Source organism: Triticum dicoccoides, chromosome 4B, assembly GCF_002162155.2.
Source record: "Triticum dicoccoides isolate Atlit2015 ecotype Zavitan chromosome 4B, WEW_v2.0, whole genome shotgun sequence".
In the NCBI taxonomy this organism is placed as follows: domain Eukaryota; kingdom Viridiplantae; phylum Streptophyta; class Magnoliopsida; order Poales; family Poaceae; genus Triticum; species Triticum dicoccoides.
In genome coordinates, this window is record NC_041387.1 from 650,475,568 (window position 1) to 650,486,931 (window position 11,364).

Consider the following 11,364-nt stretch of genomic DNA (forward strand, 5'->3'; position numbering starts at 1 on the left):
GACCTCCTCAACCCCCCGCTGCCCCGATCCCTGCACCCGAAGTGAGCACGCGCCCTCCTCCATCCCATCCCTCCCGGTCACCACACGCCTGCCCGTGCTCACCCCGCCCGCGGTGACCGCGCCGCCGCGCGCGCGCACGCGTCCCCTGCCTCAGTCCCGCTCACACGCTCGCGCGCCCGTGAGCCTTGACCGAGTCACCGCACTCCCCCGGCCCCGCGGTCCCGCCGCGCCCGCCTTGCCGGCCGTCGTGATTCCCGCCGCTGCCCGCAACCCTCCGTGCGTGGCCTTGCCGCAGTCATCGCCCCTAGCCTCTTCCATCCTCCATCGCTGGCCTACGCGCACCCACGCGCCCGTCCCCTGTTGTGGCGCCTCGCCGCTGGCCCCGTGCCCCCTCGTGATGGTCTGTTGTGGTGGCTGACACTGCGGGCGCTGCCGCCATCGTCCACCCGCGCCCGTCGTGGCCTCTGCCACCCTCGCCCGCACTCGCCGTGCCATGATGCCCCACCCGCGCCTGGCCTTGGCTTCCTCCTGGCCTCCCCTGCTCCGGCGCCCAGCTGGGTATGCCCGCCCCTGGGCGTGCGCCCGCTCGGGCCAAACCCGCAGCGCCCCGTGCCCGTTTGCCCGCGCCTGCAACCTCCCATTGGCCCAATGACAAACAGGGCCCACGCCCCTTAACGTTTAAAAAAAGATTAAAAGAAGATAAATAAATAAAATTAAGGAATTAATTAAGTTAATTAATCCTTTTTAATTAATCTAATTAACTAGCTAGTTTAATTAAACAGTAATTAGCTAAATCCTAATTAACCAAAATAGTGTATGACAGGTGGGTCCCACATGTCAGTTTGACCCAGTCAACGCCCAGTTGACTGCTGACGTCGTGCTGACGTCATCATGACGTCAACATACACTATTCTTGATAATGTTAGAATTAAATAATTAAATAAATTCTAAAAATGATTAAATCTTTTAAAATTAATATAAAATAAACCGTAGCTCGGATGAAAATACTTTCTACATGAAAGTTGCTCAGAACGACAAGACGAATCCGGATATGCAGCCTGTTCGTCCGCCACACCGCCCTAGCATAGCAAACACGCAACTTTCCCCCTTTGGTTCACCTATCCGAAAACGCGAAACACCGAGGATACTTTCCTGGATGTTTCCCCCTTTCGCCGGTACCACCTACTTCCGCGTTAGGGCACACCTAGCACCGCGGATTGCCATGTTACACTTTGTGATGCTTTGATTGCTCTGTTATTTATTGTGTTCTCCCTCCGTTACTCCTTTCCGGTAGACCCCGAGACTGTTGGCGACCCCCAGTTCGACTATGGAGTTGACGACCCCTCCTTCTTGCCAGAGCAACCAGGCAAGCCCCCCCCCCTTGATCACCAAATATCGCCTATTCTACGCTCTACTGCTTGCATTAGAGTAGTGTAGCATGTTACTGTTTCGATTAATCCTATTCTGTTGCATAGCCTATCATTGTTGCTACATCTGTTGATACCTTACCTGCAATCCTAAATGCTTAGTATAGGATGCTAGTTTACCATTAGTGGCCCTACATTTTAGTCAGTCTGCCATGCTATACTATCGGTCCGTGATCACTTGGGAGGTGATCAGGGGTATATACTATACATATACTATACTGATGATGACTAAAGTCGGGTCAGCTCGTTGAGTACCTGCAAGTGATTCCGATGTAGGGGCTGGAAGGACAGGTGGCTCCATCCCGGTAGAGGTGGGCCTGGGTTCCCGACGGCCCCGACTGTTACTTTCAGGCGGAGCGATAGGGCAGGTTGAGACCACCTAGGAGAGAGGTGGGCCTAGCCCTGGTCAGCGTCCGCGGCTACTTCAAAATAACACGCTTAACGAGATCTTGGTATTTGATCTGAGTCTGGCCACTGGCCTATAAGCACTAACCAACTACGCGGGAAAAATATGGGCACTCGACGTCATGGTATCAGCCGAAGCCTTCTTGATGTCAGCGATGGAGCGGCGCGCGCCGGATTGGACCGCGTAACGTGACTTCCTTTGTAATGGAGGTTGCTAGGTCTGCTTCCGGTCGCCCTCGCAACGTGCAGGTGTGCAATGGGCGATGGGCCCAGACCCCTGTGTGCATAGGATTTAGACCGGCGTGCTGACCTCTCTGTTGTGCCTAGGTGGGGCTGCGACGTGTTGATCTTTCGATGCCGGGCATGACCCAGGAAAGTGTGTCCAGCCAAATGGGATCGAGCGTGTTGGGTTATGTGGTGCACCCCTGCAGGGAAGTTTATCTATTCGAATAGTCGTGTCCCTCGGTAAAAGGACGACTCGGAGTTGTACCTTGACCTTATGACAACTAGAACTGGATATTTAATAAAATACACCAAGACAAGTTCCACAGACAACCCGGTGATCTCTTTTCCACAGGGCGACGAGAGGAGGATCGCCGGGTAGGATTATGCTATGCGATGCTACTTGGAGGACTTCAATCTACTCTCTTCTACATGCTGCAAGACGGAGGCTGCCAGAAGCGTAGTCTTCGATAGGACTAGCTATCCCCCTCTTATTCTGGCATTCTGCAGTACAGTCCACCGACATTGCCTCTTTGCACATATACCCATGCATATGTAGTGTAGATCCTTGCTTGCAAGTACTTTGGATGAGTACTCACGGTTGCTTTTCTCCCCCTTTTCCCCCTTTTCCTTTCTACCTAGTTGTCGTAACCAGATGCTGGAGCCCAGGAGCCAGACGCCATCGTCGACGACGACTCCTACTACACTGGAGGTTCCTCCTACTACGTGTAGGTCGCTGATGACGACCAGGAGTAGTTTAGGAGGATCCCAGACAGGAGGCCTGCGCCTCTTTCGATCTGTATCCCAGTTTGTGCTAGCCATCTTATGGCAACTTGTTTAACTTATGTCTGTACTCAGATATTATTGCTTCCGCTGACTTGTTTATGTCGAGCACTTGTATTCGATCCCTCAAGGCCCCTGGCTTGTAATATGATGCTCATATGACTTATTTTATTTTTAGAGTTGTGTTGTGATATCTTCCCGTGAGTCCCTGATCTTGATCGTACACGTTTGCGTGCATGATTAGTGTACGATTATATCGGGGGCGTTACAAGTTGGTATCAGAGCTGACTACCTGTAGGAATCCCCCTTCCAGACTCCTTGGCCGAAGTCGAGTCTAGTCACTACAAAACTTTTTACTAACTTTGTTGTGTGCTTTACGGGCCCATGTCGCCATTGGGTGGTATTAGGATCTTTTATTCCTCGACCTATACCCTGGGACTCTGACATCTCTTCTATTCGGGTTAAACGATTTTACTAACTCGGACTCTAGGTTCTCGATAATACTTTCTCCTGCAGAGCCCCTTATTCATATGATCGTCTGCTGCACCAGAAGGATCCGAAGATACTCTTCGATGTTCTCTTGAAACTTTATGGCGTCGCTTTTGCAATTCCCCTCCATCGATAAACCCCTATGGATAACCACGTATACTCGCCATTCATACAATGCTTCCTAGTTGATCTTGTTATTACAAGATACACAGAAATTCTCTCTATTGTTTCAAGAATACTTTGTGCCTATTGCCTTGTAGTTCTTTGCCTCATGAATACCCCTACGGATAATTCCTCGCTCTTACCGAGTATCGGCTTATCCCTAGTTGTTCATGTGTTTCATAAAATTCTTCAAAATACTATCCGATCTTTCGAGAAGCCTCATTAGCCTATGGCTCTTGAAATGCTTGTCTACCTGCATTTTGGTTAATTCCAAATGACTAGCAATATTCATGGATGTCCTTGCCTTTATCATCTTGGGTCCCTTGATTCAATATGTTGTGAATGTTCAATCCTTAATCAGATCCTAGAACTCATCCTTTCGGCTCAGACGTCATTTTAAACATGAGCTGGATCTCGACCAATCAAATTGCCATCGATTGTACCCCTAAGCCTACTCGACTTATCCATCCTTAATCAAAGTGTTTTCCTCTGATGCCTTGATTTGGAAATCATATTTCTTTTGCTTTTGAGCTTTGAATTAGTTAGTTGTTTCTACAATCTGATGCCTTGGCATTCCTTCTTCCTCTGATTGAGTACCGATACTCACATCAGCCCCGTTGTGGACCGCCATACCCATTGCCGGGTTATTATCTGACAGTGTCCTTCACAACCAAAATTCTTATGAGTTCTTTACCCGATACATAATGCCTTTGGTAAATTGTATCCTCTACTTTTGTCAACCATGCTCTACTTTTGAGCTTGTGTTATTTACTCCTGAAGTTCATGGTATATGTTCTAAGAAGCCTCGATGGGTTGAACCTATGCCTTCCCTAATTTGTGTGAACCCGAAAGTTATATGGGTTATACACTACTGCCGCTTTGTCAGATAACTTTTTAACACTACAACTTCGATAACGAGAAGTGAATGGATAGTCATGCATTGGAGAAGTGGGAGACGACCTTGAACTTTGTGTTCATGCCCATGGACATGATGTAGATCCTATCATGAAAGCTTCCTGTAATAATAACTATTTCCTTGATATAATATGCTTTGGTATCGGTGAATTAATCCTTTGCAATCGTGCTTCCGACCGTATGTTCTTCTTTGATCCCATTTCTCGCGCAAGTTTAAGCACTTGTCTTCTGTGGATCAATACCCTGGTCCAACCTCTGCTTTGATCTGTCGTCGAGTATTACACTCTGGTATCTCGAGAATATCACCGAACTACATAACTTCTTGTGAGTTCTTCATCAACTATTATTTCTTGATGATTCCAATTTTCTCCAGGTGTTGAGTTGTTTGTCACTCGAAACACCGATAACTGAATCGAGTGCGTTCTATGGTTCAACTACTCTTTGTAATCCTTATTACCAGTGAGTTGTACTCGCTGATGTAATTCCGAACCGATTGGATGCATCATCATCGTCATGTTAAAGCTTAAACTGTGCTACCTGGTCCTTATTCCCAGAGAACAACTTTCGATGATGAGCTAAGCTTACGTCGATCTTCCTTGTCTAACCGTTTCACCTCAAACAACAAGCTTGATTCCGAGTTTGTGTCATATCCGTGGTTTCAATAACTTTTCGCTCCATCCTTCCTTTTGCTTGATGTCATCGATGAGCGATTATATCCTCATGAAACCTCTCAACAATTGTGTCATGATCATCATCAACATTCTAAGCTCTTCCAGGATATCAACCAGATTCATGAAGAGAAATACCATCCTTGCCCTCGAAGAGTTGTGTTATCATCGGCCACTTTATTGCCTTCCATCCAACACAAACTTGTTCGTTTTTGTGTTATACCTTGAGTTCCTTGCTACCCAACATTGTTCTTCTTTACCTTGGATATTACCACCTTTTATGTCAAGAATGTCGTGAGAATTTCACCACCTCTTAAGAATTCTTGGTATGGTGATACTTCTCACCATCATCATTCTTTCTTGGGTCCTCGTGTTGATTCCAACCGGGGTACCAACAAGTGAGTGGTGCTGTTTAGATTCTGCCCTTCTAGCAACTCTCTTGCTTTGAAGTTAATGATCGGTCTTTCATTCTTAGACTATTGATTATTGAATCACCATTCTGACGTTGGTCCTGCAACCCAGCCCATATTCGGGTGCACCTTTCAACCAGTGATTAATTGTGTATGTCTCCCTTGAGCATACCTCATTATATCATTTGATATAAAAAAGTTATCTCCTTGTTCACATAATTGTGGAAATCCATCTTTTGGAAATCCCAATGAATTGTCGCTGAGTTCATCAGCCACCTCCTCCTCCTCTCCTTGGTTTAATATTGAACTCATGATTCGGAACTTGGTTCCATAGTTTATTCCCGAGAATCTTGCAACTCCATCACGTCAAATTGAGTTGCACCCTTCCTTCTCATGCATCATGAGTCTGAGGTATCCTGACACCAATCAGATCCAAATCTCGGGTTAGATATGATGGTTTGAACATATTTCCAGGAGTTTTAACATTGGTCTTTATATGACCCAGTAAGGTGATGTCATGCCTAGCACACCTGGCTGGGGAACCCAATGTTATAATACCCCCTCTTTTCAGCAAGGTTAGCCATTCTTCCATAAGGAAATTGTAAGACTTATTCTATAAGATGTTCCTGATGGATCCTTTGTGAATACAAACTCTGACCTTTGCTTGCAAACCATGTCAGTGCTATCTCGAAGCATGTCTATGGTACTCCGATTTTCACCAAAAACATTTGAAGCCCAATGCTAAATGTTTCCTGCTCGATTATCCAAACACCGCTGTATGGGTAATGTCATGAAAATTCTCTCCCCTACCTAAGGAGTTTACTACATTATATCCTGTCATGGATAACATGCTTGCTCGTCCTTCCGAAGGATATACCTTTGAAATATGTGTTTAAACACATTATCCTTTCCATTGTTCTGTTTAATCTGATAATCATATTTTTCTTTCCATTTGTTGGGTTAACGTTTCTTGTGATCTATATGATCTAAGCAGTAATATTCTCCTACTTAGATAAACACCTCGGTTTACAACTCTGTCCGTGTGACCCTGTTACTATTGCTGACGACATCCTGGTAACCCCCGATGGACGAGAACTTTGCCTATTGGTCCGCCTCGTTCAACGAGCTGGCAATAAGCTTAGAAAGCTTATTAGCTTTGTCTCGTTTGGCGCTAAAATCCTCCAACACTTGTTGTTGCATCAGAAAGTATGCATCTGAATGCTCCAGAGACTTTCGCAGTCCTTCCGCTTCTTGTCGCAGCACAGCTGATCGATGTCTTTCACTTGTAGTTGAGACTCAAGAAACTGAACTGATTCAGACAGTGAGTTTGAATAGCTTGTGCAAGCGGTAGTGGCCAGTAACTCGAACACTAAACCAAGACAGGACTTTGGGGTTGTCTCGCTCTCTTCAAGATAGTCTTCATTGGCTGCTTTATTAGCTTTGTTGGAGACCAACAAGGATGTGTCACTATCCTGAACCTTAACTGCGTTACTTCCTTTACCATTGCTTAATAAGGCACTCTTCCCCAATATTCTCTCGGCATTCTAAAAGAAGAAACAAGCAGACACATAACAAGTTTAGCATGTACTAGTATATGAAACTCATTTCGGTGAACCAGTTCATTAGTAAGGTGGACAGGATTAAACTACCAAGTCTTCTATTGCCAAGTACTAGTACATAATAAAAGCATCAAACAAACATGTATCTATGTCCTATGGTCACTACATTGTCTTGCCAAATCAAAATAGAGTCACAGTTCAAATCATATCAGTTCAAGAAAAAGCAGCAATGAAAGAATACAAAGCATAGGAAACTACACGGCACAACAAGATTTAAGATGGGTACCACGGGTCTACATGTACAACAACACTATTGGCTCTGTTGTGATGCTAGTAATGTGCATGATATGAAAGTCAACTGTATACACAATTGAAATTGAAATCAAAAGAGCTATTGATAAGAGAAAACATGTTAAAGAAACATGCGTGAACATACCTGTTGTGCCATTGGAGTTTCGATTGGATCCTTCAATTTAAAAATAAGTTTATATGAGTAAATACAGTGATACAAGAGCAAAGCAATCATAGTTAAAAAAAGGCCCGCCTAAGCAAGCGCTTAAGCGCGCCTAGGCTCTAGGCGTTGGCAAAACGCATTGCGCATAACTATGCTTAATCTATGCATAACTGCGCATAAGCATGCGCTTTGGTCAGTAAAGCGCAAGGCGGTGGCAAAACGCACAATTAACGCCTAGTGCTTTTTTGAACTATGATAGCAATGAAATCTTAAATTAGAACAGTTGTTCTTCGGGTTTAGGCACTTGTTCTACATGAACAGAGTACAGTAAGATGCAAGAATATAATATTTAAAAATAGAAAATGAGCTCATAGACCTTACCACATTCTTGGTTCGCGACCAGTACAGAACAAGGCGTTCCCAGTCATCATCCAGTAAATGTGTCTCAGGAGAACGTAAGGGAATTTGATGAGTTTCTTTGCCGGTGAAGTATGCTTTCTTCAGGTAATTCTGATACTGCCACCAAGCATTCTTGAAGATAGCAGAGGTATTAGCATAGGTTACCTCATCCTGAGTTTCCAAATTGGTCCTTCTCTATAGAGAAAAAATGGGAAAATTTGTTGTATTATAACCATCATGGAGGTTGGATGTATGGGACGAAGCAAAGTAATTGCCATGAATAACATTACTTACACATAACTCCTGGACAAACACCTGCAACTGGCATTTTCCTTCATCTTCAGTATAATATTTCCAAGATGGGAAGATAAGCACATACGATTTAACAACATCAAACGCGATAGATGTTAAACTACGACTAGATAGTTGTGCTTCCTCCACAGGAATAGGCGTACTAACTGGTGGAGTTGGGGTTCGCCGTGATAGTACTGGCCCTTTGGGCACTGGAGTTGCCTTACTAACTGCTCTTGTTTGGGAGCTCTGTGGTGGAGATGGTGTTGTGTCAACAGGAACTGGGTTACTATCGGCTAGGGTTGGGGTTAGATTGGGTGAAGCTGGTCTCTGTCCATCGCAGTAGGGGTACAATCTGCGAGAGTTTGGGTTATGTGTGGTAGGGATGGTTCTTGTGCATGTACAACCAGGGTGCTATCTCCACCAAGAGGTAGCATTGTTTTATTTGAAGGCCGTGTTTTTAGTCCGCTAGATACTGGCATCACCCGCTCCAATTCAAATGGTTGATAAACAGGAAACATAGTTGAATGTACAGACATTGTGTGAGAGACAGATGCAATAGATAGTGTGGAAAAAAAAGAGCATGAAATAGTTGACATGTATATTGTTTAAGTAAAATGGATAGCATGACATAATTTCACATATATGATGTCTATCTAAACTGGATAGCATAGCATAACATAATTCAAAGATATGATGAATAACTAAACAGGATCGCATGACATAATTCACCTACATGTTATCTAAGTAATCAGGATCGCATCATTTAATTCACATATGTGATTTATATGCTAAATAGAGGGCATTCGATATGATGTATGAACTAAGAACATGGTGTTGAATATTGTGTATATGATGTCTAAACTATGCAATGCAAGACACCGTATGCATGTATAACCGTGCCAAGTTAGAGCATACACCTCAGTGGGGGAACAGTGCTGGTCATCTGTCTCTGAATCCATCTCTGAGGAGCTATCGGGACCCAACAAGAGATCTGCTTCGACAGGTAGCACTGTCTGCTCTGAAGGCCTTGTTTTCACTCCAGATTTTTGCATCTCCCACCCAAATGGCTGATTCCCAGGAAGAGTAGTTTAATGTACAAACATTGTCGACAAATGGAAATGTAATGAAGAAAAGGATGGGCAAGATATCATTCCAATATATGATGCCTGGTTAAACAGGATGGCATTGCACATTTCACATATATTATGGCTGACTAAAAGACATGAGACTGCATAATTCCCATATATGATATAGAAACTAAACAGGTGGCATTACAGAACATGTCTAAACTAAGCAGATGACATATATGATGTCAAAAGTAGGCACTACAAGGCAACATATGCATGATATGACTGACGTCATCATGCCAAGGTAGAGCAAACACCTTGGGGGTAATAGGAGTGGTCAGCGGCGTCTGAATCCGCCTCAGAACAGATATCTTCCTCTGGATTACAATCTGGAGAGGGGTGGCGAGGGTTTGCCATTGAACCCACCATGGAGCGATGTCTGCATGAAATTGTATTGCCGTGCAAAACTCTTCTCGTTTTCTCTACATATTCAGCATGACTGTGTACTGACATGCATACGAAAAAATATGGTGAGATTATGTAAGGAGAGCATGCAGAAATTTAGAGTGATGGTAACAACCAGTGGATGGATCCAAAAATAATGATAGCAGGCGGATGATTGCTTTAAATTAAAAAAAAGACAGATGATGATTGCTTTACTATTTGTTTCCCACCCAAGATGAACAACATAGGCATACCCTAGGTGAACCAGATATTAGACAGACGTACTATTCATTGCTGCCTCGATATGTGCCCCACAACTAATTTAGAACTCAAGTTTGAACATTAATTTGGACCTGACTTGGGAGTCCAAGAGCTGAACATGACGATAAAGTAGCAGGTAAGTTTAAGCAATGCATAACATAAGCAGAAACAAAAGAGTGTGACCTCTTTTGTGGACCCATGTACTCCTCAGGTTCATCTACTGAGTCGATGATGGTGATGCCATTGCGGTGGGTGCCGGCGGTAGGGAAGGAGATCTGAGGCGGCGAAAGACGGTCAGGAGTCGTGATGTCTGGTTTGGTGGATGCTTCTGCCAATGGAGCAGCTCAGGTGAGGTGGACGATGTCGCGGCAGGAGCTGGACAAACCACACAAAGTTCCCTTCGAAATGTACCTGTAACTGAAGTAATTCTGTAAGGGCTCATTTGGCTTGCATGATTCTTAAAACGCAGGGATAGGAAAACACCGAAATAGGATAGGAAAATGCACATGGTAAACAGAGCATTTGTAAACACAGGATTTTTGTCAACTTGGGTGTTTGGTTTACAGGAATTGGAAGAGCAGAGGAATGCAAAGAAACATGGCCAAAATAAAGTGAAACCATATGAAAGCGTGTACAGTTAGAATCTTACTCTGGCACTAATGCACTTGGTCTTGTTTTCATGCATAGGATTTTGAAAAGTAGGTCTAGGTGGATGTTTTGCTTCATTCCTTTCAACAAAATGCATGAATAATTGAATAGTAGAGTGCCATTGGAAAATTCCCTATTGCTATGTTTTCCATTGAACCAAAATAGCACTAATGGATCGACGTGAATGTATAGTAATAAGTGATGTAACAAGTGTACAACCTCTTTGTCGTAGCCGTGTCGACCTCAGCATCATTGGGTTGGTCGCTGAAGCAGTTGAGGCAAAGGTGGTTGTCGGAGGTGTGGAGGAAGATCTAAGGAATCTGTAGACGGTGTCCAGGGCACTGCTCTGTTGTGATGGATCGTTCTGTCGTTGGAGCAGCTCCGGTGAGCCGTAAGATGTCAAGGTTGAAGCAGCACAAGACAGACATCGTCAATCTCAAGTGGGACTCTAATAGCATCTCCAATAGATGATGTAAAATGGATGTAAAATTAACATCACCGAAAACCACCTGACTACAACAGATGAGGTAAAAACTATTGACACTGAACTTAACTGTCGAAACTGAAATTTACTGTGGAATCTGAATGCTACTGTCGAAACTGAACGCAATGGTAGCAGAGAGGCACTTGACATGTAGTTTAGGCAGGGCCTGAAGTTCATCTTCAACCTGCACCCCCATGAGCCGCCAGCCACCACCGGCTGAACCGCCGGCCCCAGCGCCGCCTCGCCGCCCCGAAACAACTCGCCACCGCCACC